Source organism: Polyodon spathula, chromosome 7 (genome assembly GCF_017654505.1).
Source record: "Polyodon spathula isolate WHYD16114869_AA chromosome 7, ASM1765450v1, whole genome shotgun sequence".
Classification (NCBI taxonomy): domain Eukaryota; kingdom Metazoa; phylum Chordata; class Actinopteri; order Acipenseriformes; family Polyodontidae; genus Polyodon; species Polyodon spathula.
Window position 1 is genome coordinate 2547582 of NC_054540.1, and position 20494 is coordinate 2568075.

Sequence of the window (20494 nt, forward strand, 5' to 3'; positions counted from 1 at the left end):
GAATGTTGTAATAATGACTTGTTTGTATCTTTATTTGGTTTCATTGTTATACTCTACTGTAATTTACAGTAGACTAAAGTATTTGTCGTACCCTGGCCCCACCTACTGTAGAAACCCTTTTTGTTTTTTGAGGTTATATCCTCTGCCACTGCCTTTGAACTTTGGCTCCCAGAGCGCACCCTTATCCACTGTACAAAAGCATTGCTGTGTTTTAATGTTGGCTGTGAGAGCGGGGGCGGCACAGTTAATATGATTCAAGCTGTGTGCTTCATAACTTGTGCAATTCTGCAGGGAGAATCAGATGCAACGTGTTTCTGATGAAATCGCAGAGTTTGGAGGGGGGAAAGGGGGTGTATGATCTTGAATTGTGATTTTGACTACATCGTTGTGCTGAGACTGCATGTGTGTGCAGTGCCAGTGCTGGTTGTCTGTTTCCCAGAATTTACAACATGGTTGCTGCAGTATGGGTGAGGTTGAGTAATGGAGTACTCCAGTGCTCCACATAACGTTTTGGGTCTGGGAGCAATTTACCCTCTAATTTTAACACTGAGAGAGTAAAATGTATTTTCAGGGGGTAAAATGCAACTGTGGGTGGGTAATTCACTGACCAGGAGACAGACAGGTGTAATTGAAAACACCACACAGGTGCCCAGTTTTATTTCAGGGGCGCGTTGGGTTTCTTTAGCCCGCAGAGGGCGCTGTTGGTCCGTGGTCTGCTTACCAACTATGGTAACCAGAACCACGGGAATACCAAGCAAGGGTAAACAGTTCAGGCGCACTCGCAGGTGCTTCAAAACAATACTACAAAAATCGAAGGCACAAAGAAACAGGAAAAATAAAACAATAACAAAACTACAAAGAAAAGGTGCTGCACTCTGCAGCAATATCCCGGTCGCCGCTGCCCGTGGGACCGGATCACCGTCCTACGCTGCCGGCTACCTAGCCTGCTCAGCTATACTTATTCAGGGATCTGCCCAAGGGTTCCCCTCCCTCACTGTCTCACTCTGAACCTCCGTTCCGTTCGGTCGTGGACCAGCGTTTCCGCGCACTCTACGCGTTTAAAAGGGCAGATCTGAGGAAACAACAGAGTGTTAGCCCTATAAATTAACGATCTCCCAAGACGTGCCTCTCAGCCATTCAGAGAGGGGGAGAGTCCATACACCCACTTTCCCACCTCCCCGTGTCAATGCCATGACTCACAGGCGGTCGTTGGACGACTGCCGCCCTCTTCCTGCAGCCCGTGAACACGCCAGCAGAGTCAGCACAGATCTCTCCCTGTTACAACAACATTACCTTGAGGTTCTGAATAATCTTGATAAATACTGTACATTATTTAATGGTAATGGGGTAGAGCCTTCCATTTTACAGGTGGCTGGCTGGTCCAGTGGTTAAAGAAACAGGCTTCTAACCAGCAGGTACCCGGTTCAGATCCCAGCTCAGCCACTGACTCATGTGACCCTGTGCAAGTCACTTAACCTCCTTGTGCTCCGTATTTGGGGTGAGACGTTGTTGTAAGTGACTCTGCAGCTGATGCATAGTTCACACACCCTAATCACACTTTGTGATGGTGGTCCACTGTGAAAGGTGCTATATAAAAATAAAGATTATTGTTGTTGTTGTTGTTATTTATTATTTTAACTGTAATGTTACTTTGAACTACTGTACAACAACGCGTGTGTTCTACAAGGTTCTTTGTCAGCTCAGCACATTTTTTTCGAGATCACACTGACTGTAAATGAATTACGCTACTTGCATTTTAATATTAAATTCTTAAACTCAGTGAACATGTTAAAAATTCAATATAAAGCCATACAGATGAATACAATAAGGAAATGCATTAATATGTTCTAGAACATATTCTTATTCTTACTGTTATTGACTGTAAAAACAACAGGGCTAGCCAGAGGTTGGGTAATTTTTCTGGGTTGGTTTTTCTTGTGTACAGTTTCCTAGTAACTGAAAACATTGTATTCTGGGAGATATAGTTGTTAGTGGAAGTTTTAGGGAGGCAGGAGAGGAAGCAGACAAGATGTGCAGCAAAATCTCTGTATTTTTACACATTAAATTTAGTGCGTATTTCTGATTTTTTATTTTTATTTTTTTATGTGTAAAAACGGCAGGTATATAGCTTATGTAGACCGCTGGAGTACTCCAAAATATGTTTTACGATTCTTAGCAGCAGTACATTATTAAAATTGCTTGATTTGGCAGAACGCACAGTCGACACCCAGTAAACTGTACTGTATTTTGGTGGGGTCAAGTTCTACACAAAGTCACCAAGTTGACAAAGGCCACTCCCTCTGCTGGGGGCAGAAGAATGATAAGGGGAGGGTGTCAAGCTGACAATTGCAAAAAGATTAATAACTCAACACTTTCAATAGACGAACTTTCAACTACTCCCATTAGTAATCTACTTTTAATTGGTTTGTGGGATTGCACAGAAGAGACTTCAGGCAATGCATCCATAAGTCACTTTAATATTTATCAATATACAGTATTAGTATGAGTACAAAACATCAAGCAAAACATTATGGGTGTCATCAGTTACAGTACAAAAAAATACCAGTGTTGTGTGTTTGGCTTTGGGGAAAAAAAAAAAAAAGTTATTCTGCAATCTGATTTCTGTGGTGTAGAACCTGCAGGAGAGAAGCTTTAAAGCACTGCAGGCTGAACGTGCAAAAATGAATGTTGGAAAGGGTTATCTAATAACATTACCTAAGTGTCGAGGGTTTTGTATTTTGTTATTTATCGTTTTTAATAGGTGACCATAGGGATCAAGTTTAAATTACAGTGAAGTTCCCTAATAATAATAATTCTGTCAATGTAGGTTTATATATAGATAGATATTGAGAGATAGATAGCCTTTGAACTTGTGTGTTTATCTACTGTAGTCCTGCACGAGAAATCTAGGAAGCAGGGCTGTTCTGCAGCAGTCAGTGTTAATCGTGCAGCAGCTTAACCTTTTCATCAGGTGGGAGTGGGAAGCCTATCCCTACCCCTATCCCTGTCTGAGTTTAGCATTATGATGAAGTGACTTTTCCTTGGCTCTGCTCCCAGGATTATATTGTTCTTTAGAGGTGCGACATTGGGAATATAGACGGGAAATTAGCTAACATTAAAGGAAAAACAATAGGACTTTGTTATATGTATGTATATTGCTGTTGCTGTAGTGATAAGAGTCAATTCTCCATATGCCATTTGACGGTACAGTAAAACTAGGATCTAAATGACAAAAAAGACTCCTGTTGCATAGCAGTTGAAAACTATTTGAATCTGAGTTTTTGTGACATGTGGTTTCTTTATGTTCACAGTAAAGGCTTACTGAATAAGGTGTGTGAATGTACTTGGAAATATTGAAAATACTTTGTGGAGGACACAGGTCGTTCAGGAAAAATCCTAATTTCCTCACTCACCCCACCTCCAATTGCAGTCTCACCCCTGTGACACTAATACCAAGGGAACATCTGTGAACTAATTTGTCCATTTTATTTATTTAATTAGCAGCTGCACCATTTGTTTATGACTGTACTGTAGTGGGTCATTGGGACAAAGCCTGTTTTCCTTTAGGAAACACCCTTTTTATAGACTCTTTGGACTTCCAGAAAGTAATTATTACAGTACAAAAAAATTTGCCTTTTTGAAGGATCACAAATTGTATGGCGGCAATTCAAATCAGTGTGTGTGTGTCTCTCTCTCTCTCTCTCTCACACACACACTGACTTGTAGTAACTGACTCGTAGTAGATGTTGTGCTAAGTGAAAGAAGCAAGTTTGTCTTTTCCAGGCAGCGTGTCTTCAATTTTGGCATGCACTCAGTTTGATTGTAGGAAACGCTATTTTCCTGTAAACAATGAGATTGCAAGAACTCTTGCAGTACGAACTGGATTTGGAAGTAATTCAGGCTCGACTTGGAAGCATTTTCAAATATGCATAAGAACTACAGCAATACCAGATTAAAAAAAAAAAAAAAAAAGACAGATGAGGGTTGGGGATTGGTGGTGGTCTATATATATGTATTGGTGTCTGCAAAATTGTTTTAAGTTGACGTTGATTCTTTACATTGATGGGCTGATTGGCCTCCTCATTTGCTAATTTGCTTATGACCTGTATAGTAATTTGTTTAACTACTATAGTTGGGCTGATATCTTGGTTCAGTTATTAATAAAACAGAAGCAATTTGGCATTGTCTGTTTAAAACAGCCTAACCCTTTTTAAACCTTGTTACTTGATCCCCTGGCCTTTAGCTTTGGGTCCCTGAAGGCACTGCAGTGTATCATTGGAATTCATTTATATTCAATTTGTGCACCAGATTTAAGAAAATGAAGCTTCAGGTTTTAATTAAAGTCAATACTGGCATAATTTATTGTGTGCCATGACTAGTAAAACCAGCTGAGTTTGCAGATAATCCAGTGGGACCCCAGCAATCCTGGCTGCATGCTTTATTGCACAGGATTGTCCCATTAGTTACACTTGAAACATCCCACCTGTCTGTGTGAGATCAAAAGACAAATGATTACTGGGTCTGTAATGAAAGTATTCTAGCCTGACTGTTCACATTACGATATGTGCAGGGGCTGCATGCGCAGAATATTTTGTTATGTTCGTGTTTTGGATGTTTTATCAATCTCCCTGTCTCTCTCTATCTGTCCATCCACACACACACACTAGGAACTTGATTAGCACCAGTGTATAGGTAACAAGCTCAGATGTCTTATAAAAGTCAGGAATGGCTCAAACTGCTATTCAATGGGAGACTTTTTTCCAGCACTGGATTGAGTTGAAGGTGTTGTGTTTGGCTTCCTTATGGTGGAAGATTGAGACAGATTTCCCAAATCACCCTAAAACCCACCTTCTGGCTATAGATCTATGAGCATTTTGCCTGCTCACAGTGGTTTGATGTGACAGGTTAGGCAAACACCTTTTTTAGTTTAGATTTCTTAAGTGTTTCACAGGAGTCTTAATAGACTTTGTTTTTTATTTGTTTGTTTTTGTTTTGTAATGTTACAAAATGGGAAACAAACAGCTGGAGAGTGTCTAGAAGACATTGAATTGGCATATATGACCTGGTAACATACAGTAGTGAAATTCTATTTTTGTAAAATCAACAGACTGTGTTCCATAACAGGGTTTGTCTCCTCTGCACACACTCACACATAGTTTCCTTATTTGTGTCTTCACCCTATCTTCCTACCAGCAATATTAATTCACGCTCCCTTGTTGCAAAGGGCACGGAAAAGCTCTTAAATTCCATGGGATCTCAGAGATAAGAGAAGCATCAGGCCTGGCATTTCATTATTATCTGTCAACGCTAGCGATGCTCCATTAGAACTGCATGTGACACAGTTTACTTACAGCCTTGAAAGCAGTATTGCTCATTTTATACCTGTAGGTGATAATAGCCTGGGATTTCTCATCGCTTGGGTAAGGCACTTTATTGAATAGCATGACAGCCGTACAAACCTAATTCCTTCATAGACTGCATCTCCTTTGGAAGATAACTTGTTGCATTGTGTTCTTTTTGTGAGATGCTGTACAGCAGGACTGTATTTCAGCAATGCAAATGCAGTAAAGCCCCTTTTCACACTGGCACTCTTACCTGGGTCTGGACCCAGGTCCTGACTAACCGGGTTAAAATCCTGTGTAGTGTCGAACCATATACCATGTACTGATGGCTGTTTGCGAGCTGAATCAATAACAAACAGCCATGCCTGCGTGAAAGTTTCACTTCCGCAAGGAACAAATTCTGTTTACATATTTTTATTGATTTGAGACACAGCATAAGTCAGATTGTTGAAATATTTGCTCTAATTTAAAAATGTGGCAGACTGTTCTATCCAGATAAGCTTTGATGGAAGCGTCAGTAACAAGCTGCTTCTGGGGCATTGATACGCGCACTGTGTACTTGTCTGTCATCTAGGTCAACCCTGCTTTATCAAAAGCAGTGTGAAATCACATACATGACCTGTATGACACCGGGTCCTGACCGGGTAGGTTCTGACCCATGTAGATCATGCCAGTGTGAAAGGGGCTTACATGTCTCTTGCATTGCAGGTCATGCTTGGCTAATTAAGCTAAGAATGATGCCTCATGCATGAACATTTGTAAAGCAGTTTAGAGGGACATCAGCTGGAAGTAAGAGCCCTAATCTACAGTAACAGCCACGTGGCAGTTAGACAGGAGAAAGGCACTTAACAACAAAGGCTGTGCACAATAATCTAGGATCTGCAGTCCTGTTTGTGGTTATTTTGCTTTTTTTTTTTTTTTAAACACCAACATGTTTCTGCATCTGGCATGGCGCTCATTGTGTACCAGCATTAGTGAGGGAATGCTGATCAGGCATACAGTACAGTGTCCCTATTCACTGACCCATTAGTGAGGAAGGCAGTACAGTACATCTGTCTGCAATTGGAGGCTGTGTTTAAGGACAGTCATTAAGATGTTGTTTGCTGCCCAGTTGTTTGAGAGAGAAAAGCAAATAAATCCAGCCAAGGCCCTGAAGGGGAAACTGGAAAGGATTCAGCTCAAAGGGTCTACTCCCATGAGAGCTTAGGCTGTGGGGCTGAAGTTAACCAAACGCATACACTGTTATACTTTTTCATAAGTTGCATTTTCTGAATGGTCTGCTTCTGTATTGAAGTCATTTACTGTAATGTGTGGTCAGTGTAATATGCAGGTTTACAGGTCACTCCAATAAGAGGTTGCCTCTCCTTTACCTGTCTCTCTTTTTTTTTTTCTTTATCCTGGTTAGTGCACCAGTACTGTATGCATCCCCTGCCACAGCAGTGAATACAGAATCTGAACTCTCAATAGCTTTTCTTAAAGGTGACCCTAAGTTTAAATGATTTTACAGGTGCACAGATGTGTCTCTGCCTCCACTAAAGTATATCTATGCATCCCTGGCTAAGGGAAATTAAATATGGTGTGCACATCCTCTGCCTCTCCAAGAAACAGACCAACACGTTTTGATTTTGAAGTGCAATAACTCCCTGGTGTCCAGTGAACTTGGTGTCTGGTGGTGTGAGCCGCCTTATTCGCATGCTGCTGTGCTGGACCAGCCCTTCCTGTGTTCTCAAACTGTTTTGAATGCACGGTAGCACAGAAGAAGACGCACCAGATCACGGCTGTTGTGCTTCACTTGTTTAAGTACATAAATTCAGAACCCTTTCTGGAGTAAGCTATATACAGCACTTCATAAATGTGTTAATTTCAAAGTCTTGCGTACATTTCTGTGTGTGTTTCTAGCACAACACCCACTTTGTTTTGTTTGTTTCTGACATGGCCTATCCATCTCTTGCTGTAACTAAGCCTTCAGTTTCAGCATCTGAATTGACTACAGTAGCAAATGGAACATTTAAATATGGCTACAACCTGTTGCGTGCTAAATTACCCAGACTGTCCAATTATTCTTTTTTTTGTAGTTTCATTATGACTCGACATTGACAACCTCATAGAAGTTTTTTTATATTTTATAACTGTTTTATATGTACTGTATAGTGGCTGGCTTTGGTGTAAGAATGTGACCGGAATACCAAACCATTCATGTGATATTTAGAAGGGCTCGTGTTAAAAGGAGAAGAAGCCCACTATTGAATTCCGAACACAGACGGCCATTCTGTATCAGCTTTCTCTATAGGTGAAATGTAGCTGTTCAGGGTCATCTTGGGTGAATATAACACATGCGCACACAGCTTCCTAACGCTGAATGTAAAATAATGGGACTGTACAAATAAAATGGCATGAGCAATAATGGCAATGTAGTGTTTTGTGATCAAAGTGATACTGAGCCCCACATACTGTATAGTTTAAAGACTGTTTCACAGATTTAGTTTAGATTTCTATGGTTATTCTATTACCACCACTTTGTCACAGGAAGCAGAGAATTTTGTTTTTGAAGAGCTGAATTTGATTTAATTATCCACCACTCAGACTCTTGTTTGAGGGGAATATATGTTGTGCTCAGCCCACATACCCCCCCCCCCCCCCACAGCACCCCCTACTGTAGCAGCGAGGTAGTGTCTGAAGTGTTGCCATTATGAGGTACTCTGCTGTACTGTACCCAATCAGCTCAGCAGACCACAATTACAGTTCAATTTATTTGGCAATACCAGTGCAGGAAGAATGCTTGTGTTTTTAATGTACTGTAATTGCCATGACGTTGTTTAAAAGTCATTACGGAACCTTTTTCTTTGTTATATACTTTTATACATTGTTGTATTCATTGTTTCCTGAGGCTAGCTATTGCAATTCCCCTGGCTAGTGCATATATTGCATACATTGCAGGTAGTTTTTGTGTATGAATGTTCTATATGTAAAGATGGATAAATAATGCAGATGTAGTTGAACTCTTTTAGTGCATCTGGAACTCATTCCATGATTAATTGCGTTGGTTTATGTAAATGTGAATTCAATGTACGGTACTGTCTACATGAAAAATAATTAGGCCTTACTGTGTGCCCAAACTTACATGACTGCAATATGGCAGCCAGATTTAGCGAGAGAACTAGGTGACTGGCAACTCTATTCATGGTTTTACTAAGAGTTTAATAAGATGCACCTCAGCTTGTTAGCTATACATTGTGGCTAAATAAGAATAAATATGACTTATGAAGTGTTCTCCCCATAAAATACAGTACATTAAATTTAGACACTGCTGCCAGAAACATATGTTCTATGAGTTTTAATTGGACTGATTCTCCCTTCTTGGAGTCGCAGAAGTTGTTGTTCTCTAGGTTTTTGTACTGTAAATAGCAGCGAGCTATCCCCGTTACATGGACTGTAAAACCTACAGAACTGGAATGTCATTGCAGTAGTATCACCAGCTTGCATATGTTCCAGTTGAACAGTAGATATTCCTGGGAGGGTTTAGCGTGGGAATGGGGCGTTCAGACACAGTGCGTTGCAGTGCAGTGTGATGACGAGATGAGTGGGATGCAGTTTAGAATGAGACACGGCATGGGAAGCTGTGTTTGAGAGGGTCCCCAGGATACTTCCTGTGCTGTTTTAAGCATGCTTTGAGGTGAAAGCCTCCAGAGAACATGTGAAAGCGCAGATTGGAACAGAGATGGCTTTCTTTTAACCTGTTTTGTGTCTTAAATTCAATGGCAACCTCAGTGCACCGATGCAGATTCGTTTGTCCAGATAGTCTCAAATAAGTGATTTGCTTATTAGTATTCAATGCTTGCTTTTGGTACTGCCATTTATTTATTTATTTTTCTAGCAGTCTATTTATTTATTTATTGTTAATGGAAGATAACAGGCTGTGGGCAGTGTGTTCTGCTGGCTGTACAGTCTCAAACATCATAGGGATTCAAAGTTACCTAGTGTTACTCCAGGGCGGTCAATTGCTTTTCACTCCTAATTGTCTGAACCAGTTAATTAGTACTGAAGCTTTTCTCCTGTTCTACATTAGCTTTATAAGTCATTCAGTTTATTGTTTTGTAGCTCTACAGTTGCATTGCACATATAGAATGGAGCTGCTGTGTTAGTATTTTTGTTTTACATACAGTTGTGGGCTCAGAGAAGAAAAACTAGTATTTCAGATCCAGCAAAATATGTGTTTTAAATTAACGTACAGTTCTTCACAGTTGGTGTGTACTAGAGAGAGAGAGAGAGTTCAACAACAGCAAACTGCTCTATATCCAAGGAGAATCAGACAGACATTTAGGCAAATTCCTGGCGATTTTGAAGAACACTGTAAGCAGCATCTTCTCAGTTTATCACTGACGCTGTGACGACTTCTTAAACCACAAGATAATGACTTCCCTTGTGTACCTCATGAGACTTGGGAAAGGGGAAGTGCTTGATTTCCTGTAAATGTGCCATATGTACACATTGAAGACAAACATTTATTTCTGTTTTTTCTGTGAATATTAGTTTTACCATAAAATAGAAGACCAGGTCCCTGAAAATTGAACACTAGTAGCTGGAAACTGTTAACGCCTCGTCTTGCAGCAACTACACGTGTTGTATGTAGGATTTAATGTCAACCTAAAAGGATTTCAATTCATTATTGCTAATTTCACGTAACTTCTGGTGTGTTATTGCGATTACATGTCAGTGAAGATAAGGAATGTGTGTTTTATTTCTGCTTTTACTTTTTTTAATCTTAAAAATAATAATAACCCTGATTTTGAAGATGGTTCATTTAAAAAAAAAAAAAAAGTTGCATGGATTGCAACAATTGTTAATACTCATACATGGAAAGTTTTCTTTTTAAAACATCTTTGTTTTCGAAGTAGTACATTTAGCAGATTTCTGTGCACTCAAATGAAGTTGTTTTAATTTTAGCTTTTATGGAAAGCTCTGAAACATGTTTGTAAGCTTTGTCAAGAATCAAAGGTCTTCTTTTCAACAGATAGCAGTATGCCGATGAATCAGAGATTTATTTCACATCTCTTGCTTTGTATTTTGCAAGCAGACTCATCTATTTTGACTGTGTATTGATTTTTTTTCTTTTCAGAAAGGGAATCTCAGAATGAGTCAGACCTCACACTAAATTTGACATCTGTGTATGCAAAGGTAATCAATTGTTTTCTAAAAGAAAACAAACACCTACAGTAAATAACATTTACAGTTACTGTAACCTTTTGTTGTAACTTCATCAGAGACCACAGTAAAACCATCTGTCAGATCACAGTACAGATTTCTGAAGTACAGTATTACAGCATGGTTTTATTTAATAAATGGTCATCCAGGTTGCCTGTCTGGATGAGTCATGAACCTGCCCTTTCTGTTAGTCAGTGCTTGATAAGTCAGCAGTTGCTCACCCAAAGTTTTCAACTAAAATGATGAGGTATTCTGCAGAAAACAAACCATATAGGAAAAGCATCAATACCCTAGCAGCCCAGCACATTTTAATTTGAAACCTGAAGTGGAAGTCAGTGTGTTGATATACTGCAGTGAATGTTGGTGTCCTCCGACTTTTGGATAGGCTGCATATTTATCATTTGACATATTTGTCTCTTGCTGTAATACTTTTACACGTCTTTTCCAAGTTCAGCTGACTGGTTTCAGTGTCTACTATGAAAATGTACAGTACCAACTAAGGTCTTTTTCCTGATTCACTACTTCCCATGTTCACGGGCTGACCTCTGCTTTTAGTATTTTGAGTTTTGGAAAGTTGCTGCAGACTTAATTGTTTTTTTTTTTTTGTTCATTTTTTTAAAAAAAAATTGTCGTCTCCAGTTTTTCTACCCCGGTTTTCTTCCAAATTAAGTGTGCCCAATTATTATTTGTATCCTCGGCTCACCACTCGCAACCGCCCGGCAACTTGGGGAACGGAGGCTGGATTTGAAATGTGCTCCTGCCAATCCTTCACTTTACACACTGCGGATCCACAGCGAGGCCACCAGACCTATAGTACCGGAGGACAACACAGACCTGGCAGCTCCACTGCAGAACCACAGGCGCCCTATCGGCCACAGGGGTCGCTGATGTGCATGAGCCGTGCATTCCCCCTACCTGGACAGCGCTCTGCCAATTGTGCGCCACTGCCTAGGAACTCTTGGTCATGGTGGGCTGTGACATAGCCTGGACACGAACCCAGACTTTAAATAATTGTTTTATTTCCTTGATCAGGACTTCCATCACCAGCTTGTAGGTAAGCGGTAGGCTTAGTGCTTTTTTGTGTTGAACAGTCTCCTGCTCTTTTGTCTTGCCTCTGAGCTACTATAACATTAAAAATGTTTACCCTGTTAACAGTCTGTCCTAATGTGTACTACAAAGTAATCGCACACAGCGGAACACTACCATAACCAACTTAAACGCTTGCCAAACTAACCCATAACCAACTTACTCATGTAAAAAAATCCTCCCCCTCCTCGAATCAAAAGTTGGTTAATTAATTAATTGATATTAGCTTGTGCGTATCCAATTATTTTATCTTTTCAGGACAAATACAACATCAGCAGATTAATCCTATAACTATTGTGGCATGAGGTCTGGTTAAGTTTGTCCTTCGGGGTATGCAGTTGATTTAAGTGGCTTTCATGCATGTTCTAATAAGCTGTTACGACCAACAGGAGGCATGTGCAGTCTCCCTGATCGTACAGACCTCCGTACAGTCGGCCAGACCTTGTGTTGTGTTGTGTGGTGCTTTGATCTCTTGTGTTGATTTTACAAATCAACAACACTTTTAGCAAGACAACTTCTGCATATTTGTTTTTCTGGTGAATAATTAATATGCACTGCCATATGCATCAATGTTATAGACAAGCTGTTGCAGGGCAGCCTGAAAAAGCCTTACACTTTCCACTGGATGTTGAGCTATTGGTAAGTGTTGGCATTGAGGAAAGTAATACATGTTGTCTATTGATGGTACTTTATCTATACAACCTAACGAATGCAACAGGCATAACATAATCTAAAAACTGCGGAAGAGTAAATATCGAAAGTGATAAATTTGTGATTTGTGACAATTTTATTTAGTGGGTGTTATTGTTTTAAATACTGTCATTTTTATATTTATACAGTGTATTTATTTGGACTGCCGTTAGTTTTAAAGCAGAAGTCTTGGTTTTAAGTAAGAAGTTTTGAATGCTACTGTATTGCGTGTTGCTATGACTGTCAGCCCTCTCCCAAGAGGTTTTCTTTAATAAACATCTTCAGCGTGCAATCTAACAAACTCGTCTTTTTTAAAACATATCAAATGTCAATGGATTGAAGAAATTGTTGCATAAACAATAAACAATTGGCCTTTGGAGGAAAAGATTGCAGTGTGAAGTAAATGCATTGTTCTCACCTATGGCTGTCTTTGCTGTGTTGCTGTTCTGAAAGGGTGCTGTTCTTCAACATGCCTGTATCTGTTGTTGTTATAACTGATTCTTTCGGATCTCGCTATTGAGTTCTACTGGGAATGCTTCTATCCTTAGCCTAAATGAAACGTTTTTTGTTGCGACTTTCTGTTTTGTGGAATGTAATAAACGAGAATCAAAACAATGAGTATTTTTCCCCTTCACTTTACAAAGCCGTTTGTTTTGTTTGAAGTGTTTAAAGTTAAATTTCAGTTTTCGTTTGCTTGTTCAGCTACAAAAAGGCACAAGTAACCCTCATGCTACTTTATGAAAATGTGTCGATGGCTGCTGTTTACTGTGAAGAAACAACAATGGAAGGAATGGGGAAAAATGCAGTGTCAACTTTATGTACTATTTATTTTTGGAGTAAACAAAACAGCGTTTAACTTAAAGTGCTATTTGGCATCCTTTTTGTTTTGTAGTTAATTCACTGGGGTAAAGTATGCCCTACAAAACGTATTCTTTACTCCTGGGATATTTTTCTATTTTAACGTGTTACATATTGTAAGGTCTTGCTGTGCTACACCCCCTGCCGTTGCTACTGTGCTGTGTGTGAATGAATACACCATATGCTTTAAACAAACCACCCAATTTTCTGGTACAGCAAAGAATTTAACCGTTCCTGTCTGACCAGTTGAGGGCAGTCTTGAACAAATTTCTCCTGCTTTCAGAAATTCTTCCAGAGCATACAGGTTCTGCATTGAATTGGATATTTTTACTTGGAGTAAAAAGTTTTTTTTTTTTTTTTTAAGAACCACCATCATAGCGTTGAATTGTTTTGTATTCTGATTTCCACATGTGCACCTCATCACTACAAAGTGTCATGTAAACAAACAGCAAGATGCGCTGCTGTTTCTCGTGCTACACAAAGTTGGAAATTGTTCGAGCTCTTGAATAAAACCTCAACTGGACACAAGTCGCAGAGCAATTTGGTGTTTCCCGTTCTTGAGTTGCTTTACCATTCTGTTAAATAAAGTGCATGTCTTGTTTAGTGCTGCTGCATTTTGTAACGTGTGTAGGGGTGCTGTGTTAATTTAGTTTGACAGTTAGGGTTAACTTAAAGTTAGTAACCCAAGTAACCCTATTGTTTTTCCCTATGCCATTGTGAAAGACCGCAAGCTAATTTCATAGCATGTAGCAATTTAAGCATTTGGGCTGTATTTTTTGCTTTTTGTTTTGTTAACGTTCGTTTCTCTGTTACCTTCTTATAGTTTTATTATTTTCTGGTGAGCTTTTTATTAAAGCTCACCAGAAAGTACAAACATGCATACAAACCAATCATTTGCTCTGATGGCTTGGACTGTGTCTCAGTGCAGTGATGCATTGCACAGTAAGGTTGTAGAGGCGCTATTGTTGTACATCAGGTCAGCAGAATACCCAAAATCTTCAGGGCACACTCAAAGCAATTGCACTCCTAAAGCAATTACAAATTGTACACTTATAATTAACAAAGGTTATAGGCTAGGCTTAATATTTCTATTTCACTTCGAATCTGATCAGAAATTAGATTAGTTGTGCAACAAAATAGCTAAGAGGGTTTCCAACAGCAGCTGACGCTGATGCTGACATGAGTGTTCCTTTCGGCTGCCAAAAAATTATAGCTGGAAGAAAATCTTCACGTCTCGACCAAATCCTTGTATATTATAATGGAAGTTTGTGCTTTGAAAGAGGTACATATTTATAATGTGCGCGGATTAACAAGCTGCAATTAAAGGCAATTAGCTTACATGTACAGAGCATTTGCTGAAATATATCTGTTGCAACTAAATTTAAAATTGATGGAGCTAGTCTGGTTATATTTGGCTGTATATCATTTATGCGGTCATTTGGTTTAATTTCAAAGGTGGCACTGTAAGTCTGTACTGTAAGTGTTAAAATGAATAAAACCCCTTTTTTTCTTTGTGTACATGTTTGTAAATTGTTAGTTACTATCGGTGCTATTCAGCAACAGTTGGTACAACTGAATTTTACTCTTGAGGGAAGGACATATTTTATATGTCCAGGCTGTGATCGGAATGATCTGACTACTTCTGTCAATTTGAATCGGGCTCCTGCCGCAGTGTGTTCAGTTTTTGCCTTGTGAGTTGGAGCCCTTTACATGGCCTTGTTTTTAATGGCAGCACTTGCGGTGTTGATTCCAATGCTAGTTTAAAAACGGATCAAGCAACCCTGCTGGCTGTTGTGTGTGTTTATAGCGTATGGCACAAATTGCCCCATTTGAGTGCAATAACACTGCATCTTCATGCAGAACATGAATAGAATAGAACAGAATAGAATGTATTTTAATATACTGGAGGCATAATTCACCTGGATTTTTTTCCTTTATTCTAATGGTTTAAATTTGCTGTTGTAGCCATTCTGCTAATTCTTTTAGTATTTTTTTTTTCAGCTTGGAGCTAAAGAGACCACCACCCTGGTCAAGGTGAGACAAGGGGTCACGTTTGTCCTAAAAGATTATTCAGTTCAGAAGCACTTCTGCCTAAATCATACGCTTTTATTTATTTTTCCTCCTTAAAGGCTTTTTGAAATTGTTGTTGCCTTGCTGAAGTTCACCCAGAACTGGCTCTACTAACTGCTCCTCTTTCATTTCAGCAAGCTCGTTTCACTCGGGTCACGCTGTGGCCCAAAATAAATTAATACAGCAGGGTTTCCTGGAAATAAGTTAAATGTGTTGGGGCTGTAGAGTGGTGTGTCTTTTTTGTTTTCTTGCTTGTGAACTTTAGTGGAGATAGGAGAATAATGGAACAAAGTACCCCATCTATATACAAATGTATAGTTTTTAAAGGAACACAATGTGATATGTACATTGATGACTTACCGTAGCTATTTATTCTTTGCCCTGCTTTTCTCCTGTTTTGCTCTTTTACAGGAGCCCATGATTGGTGTATCTCACAAAGCCCTTGCATGACTGCAGATAAGTGTTTTGAATTGGGGGCTGGTACAGTAGTTGCTCCAGTTCCTGCTGATCTGATCTAGTTTTATTGCTGGGGTTTGAACTATATCGCAGACGCTGGCTGTATTAAGTGTTAAACTCTTGAGCCATGTGGAGAAGCTGTGCCTTTTTGTGCTTATTCATAGGCACATTCTGTGAGAAACATTCAGGCCTGCTGAGTTTGTTTTGGTCTCAAAGTCAAGGTGAAGGTGCACCATCATTGTCTTTTCATTATTCTTTTCCATTTCCTTTTGGGAGATTTGTTTCATCACTGCTTAAGTGTTTGCATCTTTCCAGCCCTCCCGCCACTCTGAGAAACCTAAACAAGATTTGTTGTGTTTTAGTCCGGAGCGATAAGATTGTACTGGTAGCCATGGCAACAACTGTGTGTTCAGTAAATCATGACGAGGGTGATGTTGCCCACAGCAGACCTACAGCAGATTTGAGCAAGTCTGCTTAAGTGGTGGATGAGGGTAGTGTTGCCTGTGGGCTTTGTTATTATATAACAGGGTCCAGCACAGGAAGTGTACTGCATTACACTGGGAAGAAGTTGGATCAGGAGCATTACATGTGTCGTGATAAATATTGTATCTTGAGGTACGTATCATGACATCAGTGTATTGCTACATGCCTGGTAAGACTACTGCTCTGTGTGGAGAGTCTTGCTGAAAAAGTGGCAATTTGGGTTCAATTTGAATATGGCTGAATTTTAAATACTTTTTTCACCAACCACTCCGCCTCCCCCACTTCTGTTAGTTTTGAATGAAGTATTAATCACTATTGACCTTGACTTCAGTTGAGCTGTTCAGCAATCTAGTCTACATGCTGTGAAAGAAACTGCGACAAAAACATCAGAAAGAGTCAGGTGGGGGTGGGAGGAGGAGGGAGTGTCAGTACTTCCTTCTGATGTTAATTGTGTGGGATTTCATTTGATTGTTTTTGGGGGGTGTGGGTTGAGCATTTTATTCAAGGGTTTTACCCATTTGTAATCCCTGTTTGGCATGTTCTTTCTATTTCAAACTAATCTGAGCCCAATAAATTGCCTGGGGATATTATTAAATAGAACATGAAAAATTATTACGTGTTGCGGCCAGCCCTCGTACTGTAAATCCACACAAAGGGGATCAATATTCATCACTGGGTCCAGATTTGTTTATTGCACTAGCTAACGATTTCAGATTTTTACACCTCTATTATATTGCAAGAAGTAGGCCATTACAGTATGCGCAGAGACAAAGCTGTGGTTCTGTTTTTTTTAATTGAATACTGAGCATGCTCACAGCAAGCACCTAGGCTTCTTGAAGATTACAGCAGCATCCTCCAGTCCTCTCTGCTTGTGAGGCTGTCATTGAGGCAAGGAGGAAGAGATCACAGCGTGCCCTTTTGTAATCCTCGTAGAGAGAGAGGGGCATGTGATTCATCTGGGGGAGCTGGTGACTTTGAAACGATGCTCAGCGCTCGATCTCACACTGTAGCCGGAACGAGAAGCAGCTCTGTAAGTAAGCAGCTGGCATTCTGTTTGTTGTCTTTACCAAGGTGTGTTGGTTCAGTTTGTGAACACTGTGTGGTGCGTGGGTACACAGTAGGTGCCTGTGTTTGCCAGACAGTTGCTTTTAAATAAGGAAGCATTACCAGTTTTAAAGAAGAACAGGTACTGCAGAAGACATTGGCACTGCTAAGGTAAATACAAAATGCTATGGAAAATGTTCACTGCAGGCAGTCCAGTATAGAAAATGCAGGTATATCAGTGGCTCCAAGTAGTAATACCATACAGGTACATAGATTTTAAAGCTTACTTTGGACTGTTTGTGTGCGCCTTGCAGTAGATTTTGATTAAGTGTTAACAGAAAAGCACTTCATTCTCTCCCTGTAGATTAGTGGAATTATTATTATTTGGTGCAATTTTAATTTAATATTTTGACACGTCTGATGTTTGTACTCCACGTATACAGTACTACAGTACAGAATATTGTTACATAATTTAGAACAAAACTTAGTTTTTTCTTTTAAAATGGATTGGATTGCATTAGCTGTATGTGACCAGAAATGTTAAGTGCAAGCATTCAAAATATAAACAGAGATTTGACACGTTTGTCAGAGTAGGAAATCCAAAAAGTACCAAAACAATTTTGTTTTGGTACCTGTACACAAACACATACGAGAATAAAACACATTCTGGTCTTTTGTAGTGAATATGTGTATTGTTAGGAATATTTTTGCACATCAAGAAATCCTCTGTGTGATTCATGTGAAGTGGAGATTTGATTTGGCGATCATTCTGCTGTTTGTTTCAGTTTGAGAAGAAGAGACACACTGAGGTTGGCAGTGCAATTGTACTTTATTACATAACCTGCAGGTATTTTTTAATATAAACGGAATGTTTAACTTGATTTACTGTAATCCTGCATTTTTAACTCTGCTTTAGGTGGTTTGAGCAGGAGGATTACAGAATGAGAAACACTATCGTCAACTTCTGGCAGATGCACGTAACGAAACCCTTCTCTGTCTTTACTAATCTGTTTAAAATGGTAACATAAGGAAATGAGATCTTGGATTAGCACAGAGGTTTGCAACACAAACTGAGACAGCGGTTCTTCAGTGGTGGTTATGCTCATTTACATTGTTATTGTAATTACAGACTGCAATTATTCATCATGCATTACATCTCAAATGTAAACTGATTGGATCTATAGAAGCTGTTAACATGAAATCAACACACACATATAAATCCTTTTTTTAATTTCATTGTTCACTCTTCATTCCGCAGCTACACTACAACAAGGAGGCCATTTATTGGAAATTAGACATAAACTTGATGTATGTGTAGGAGTGGTGCTGGAATAGGCTTATCCCTACAGTTTTCAGCAGTGAGCTCAGACAAGCACCCAATCTTGTGGTTATGTTGAAACACCGCCTACTAAGGGCTGCCACATACAGTATACAGTACTGCAATAAGGCAGTTGTGTCTTTGTAGAAATATGAACAGTGGAAACTTTCCCTTCACACAGCACATGGTGAAAGCAGTATTGTATGGGCAGCAGAACTATAGATAGAGATATATATATATATATATATATATATATATATATATATATATATATATATATATATATATAATGTTGTGAGGACTTGGTTGTACTGTAGCAATTTTGGCATGCCTCAGGAGTTTCATTTGTGAAAAGTAGTTGTAATCGTTAGGCCTGCTACTGCTGTTGCACAACAACAGCAATGAATGGTGACAATACGCGTGAGGTCAAAGGTAATTATTTGCAAGTAACATATTAAGGCAGTGCATGTGCCTGTGTGTCTGAAGAGGAACTGACACGGACTAAGGAAATTAGTCCTTGTGAAACTGATTTCTTTGAAACCCAAAACACATTCCCACCCCCTCCTTGCTTAGAGAGATGCTGACTGTAAGATTTATTGGCAACCCAATATCACCCAGAGAGCTTCAATACTTGTGCACTGTGAGTGACCTCTCGGAGGTAGAATCACAGCTTTGCATATTTTTATTTTGTTGTAACAAATGAGGGCAGAATAACAGTGTATGTGGCACTGGGAAAGAACTGTAGAGTTACTGGTATAAATTATGATTTTTTTTCTTTTTTTCTTGACTGACCACAGCTTTTCGATTTGCTTTGGTTGAGCAGTTTCCAAATGGATAGTGTTATGCGAGATTGTAAGCTGAATTTAGAAAAAAACTAACTTCATACACAGGTTTTAGTACTGTGTTTCTAAAGTGATTATTATTGAGAGTTTTTATAGTTATGGGTGACATTGCAAGATAATTCATGGTAATGTTTAGCAGTATTTACATTTACATAGATTTGCTTCTGTCTGTTTATATAAAAAAATAAATAAAAAAAAAACTGCTTCTCCTGTTTTATCATGTGAACGTCTTACTTTCTTTAGTGGAATGCTGCGTTTGTATTCTGAACATTCCATCCTTTTCTTTTGATAAGTATCAGGTGAATTAAATATTCTTTTTACAATGTCATAAAACCTGCACAGTTTGGAGATGGGGACCATTTTAACCACTGTACCATCTGTGCTGCTTAGGAGATATGAGCCCATCAAAGCTAAAAACAGCAACACGGTTCCTGCAACAGATAGAAACAAGGCATTGGCCTAAGTGATTCTCAGCTCTGTCCCAGTCTGACCACTGTTAAGTAGAAGATCTGAATCGCTGAAAGTAATATAAAGAAATATATAGCAAAGCAACTAATGATGGTTAAAAGAACGATCTAATTGCATAACGTTCTTCCACATCTTAGGCTACGTACACACACACTGCAGTTGGCTCGACAACCGTATTTACAAATGACACTCGCACATCTTTCATTAATGAAGTGAGTGCACTCCCTGTTTAAACAAACCAGTAAACTCGGGCCGTCGTTGCATGCCGATCGGGAGGTTTTGTGTGAGAACATAGCTGTGTTTTTGTTTATGCTTTTGGAAGAAAGTACTGTATGTAATTGAGAGCTCAAATACAGTGGTGATGAATTGCAGTACCATGACGGTAGATCGAAACATTTGGGTGAACTTCCAACCAGAAGACTGGTAGGAGCGACTTGAGTGGTTTCCAAATGACTGGATTAAAAGTGTATGCATGACTAAGGAGTCGTATGCATCTTTGTCATTGATTTACTGAGACGTTTCCTGCAGTGCCAAAACACGCAGGTGAGACGTTCGGTATCGGTGGAAAACGAATTGCGGTCACACTGTGGCGTTTTGGAACACAAATTGCCCCATATTGTTTTTATTTAAGTTGC

At 39.3% G+C, this 20494-nt stretch overlaps 1 protein-coding gene across 11 annotated transcripts in view; it reads left to right on the forward strand.

Moving 5' to 3' along the window:
• The window catches only part of LOC121317994 (pleckstrin homology domain-containing family A member 5-like), a 96016-nt gene that overhangs the window by 7266 nt on the left and 68256 nt on the right, over positions 1 to 20494 (forward strand). Inside the window, exon 1 of one of the 11 annotated variants that reach the window (XM_041254139.1) lies at positions 17120 to 17217. The exons of the other annotated variants lie outside the window; for them this stretch is intronic. The gene's annotated coding sequence lies outside the window, so the exon portion shown is untranslated. Of the gene's footprint in view, positions 1 to 17119; positions 17218 to 20494 lie in introns of those variants that run through there. 11 annotated transcript variants of the gene reach the window in all.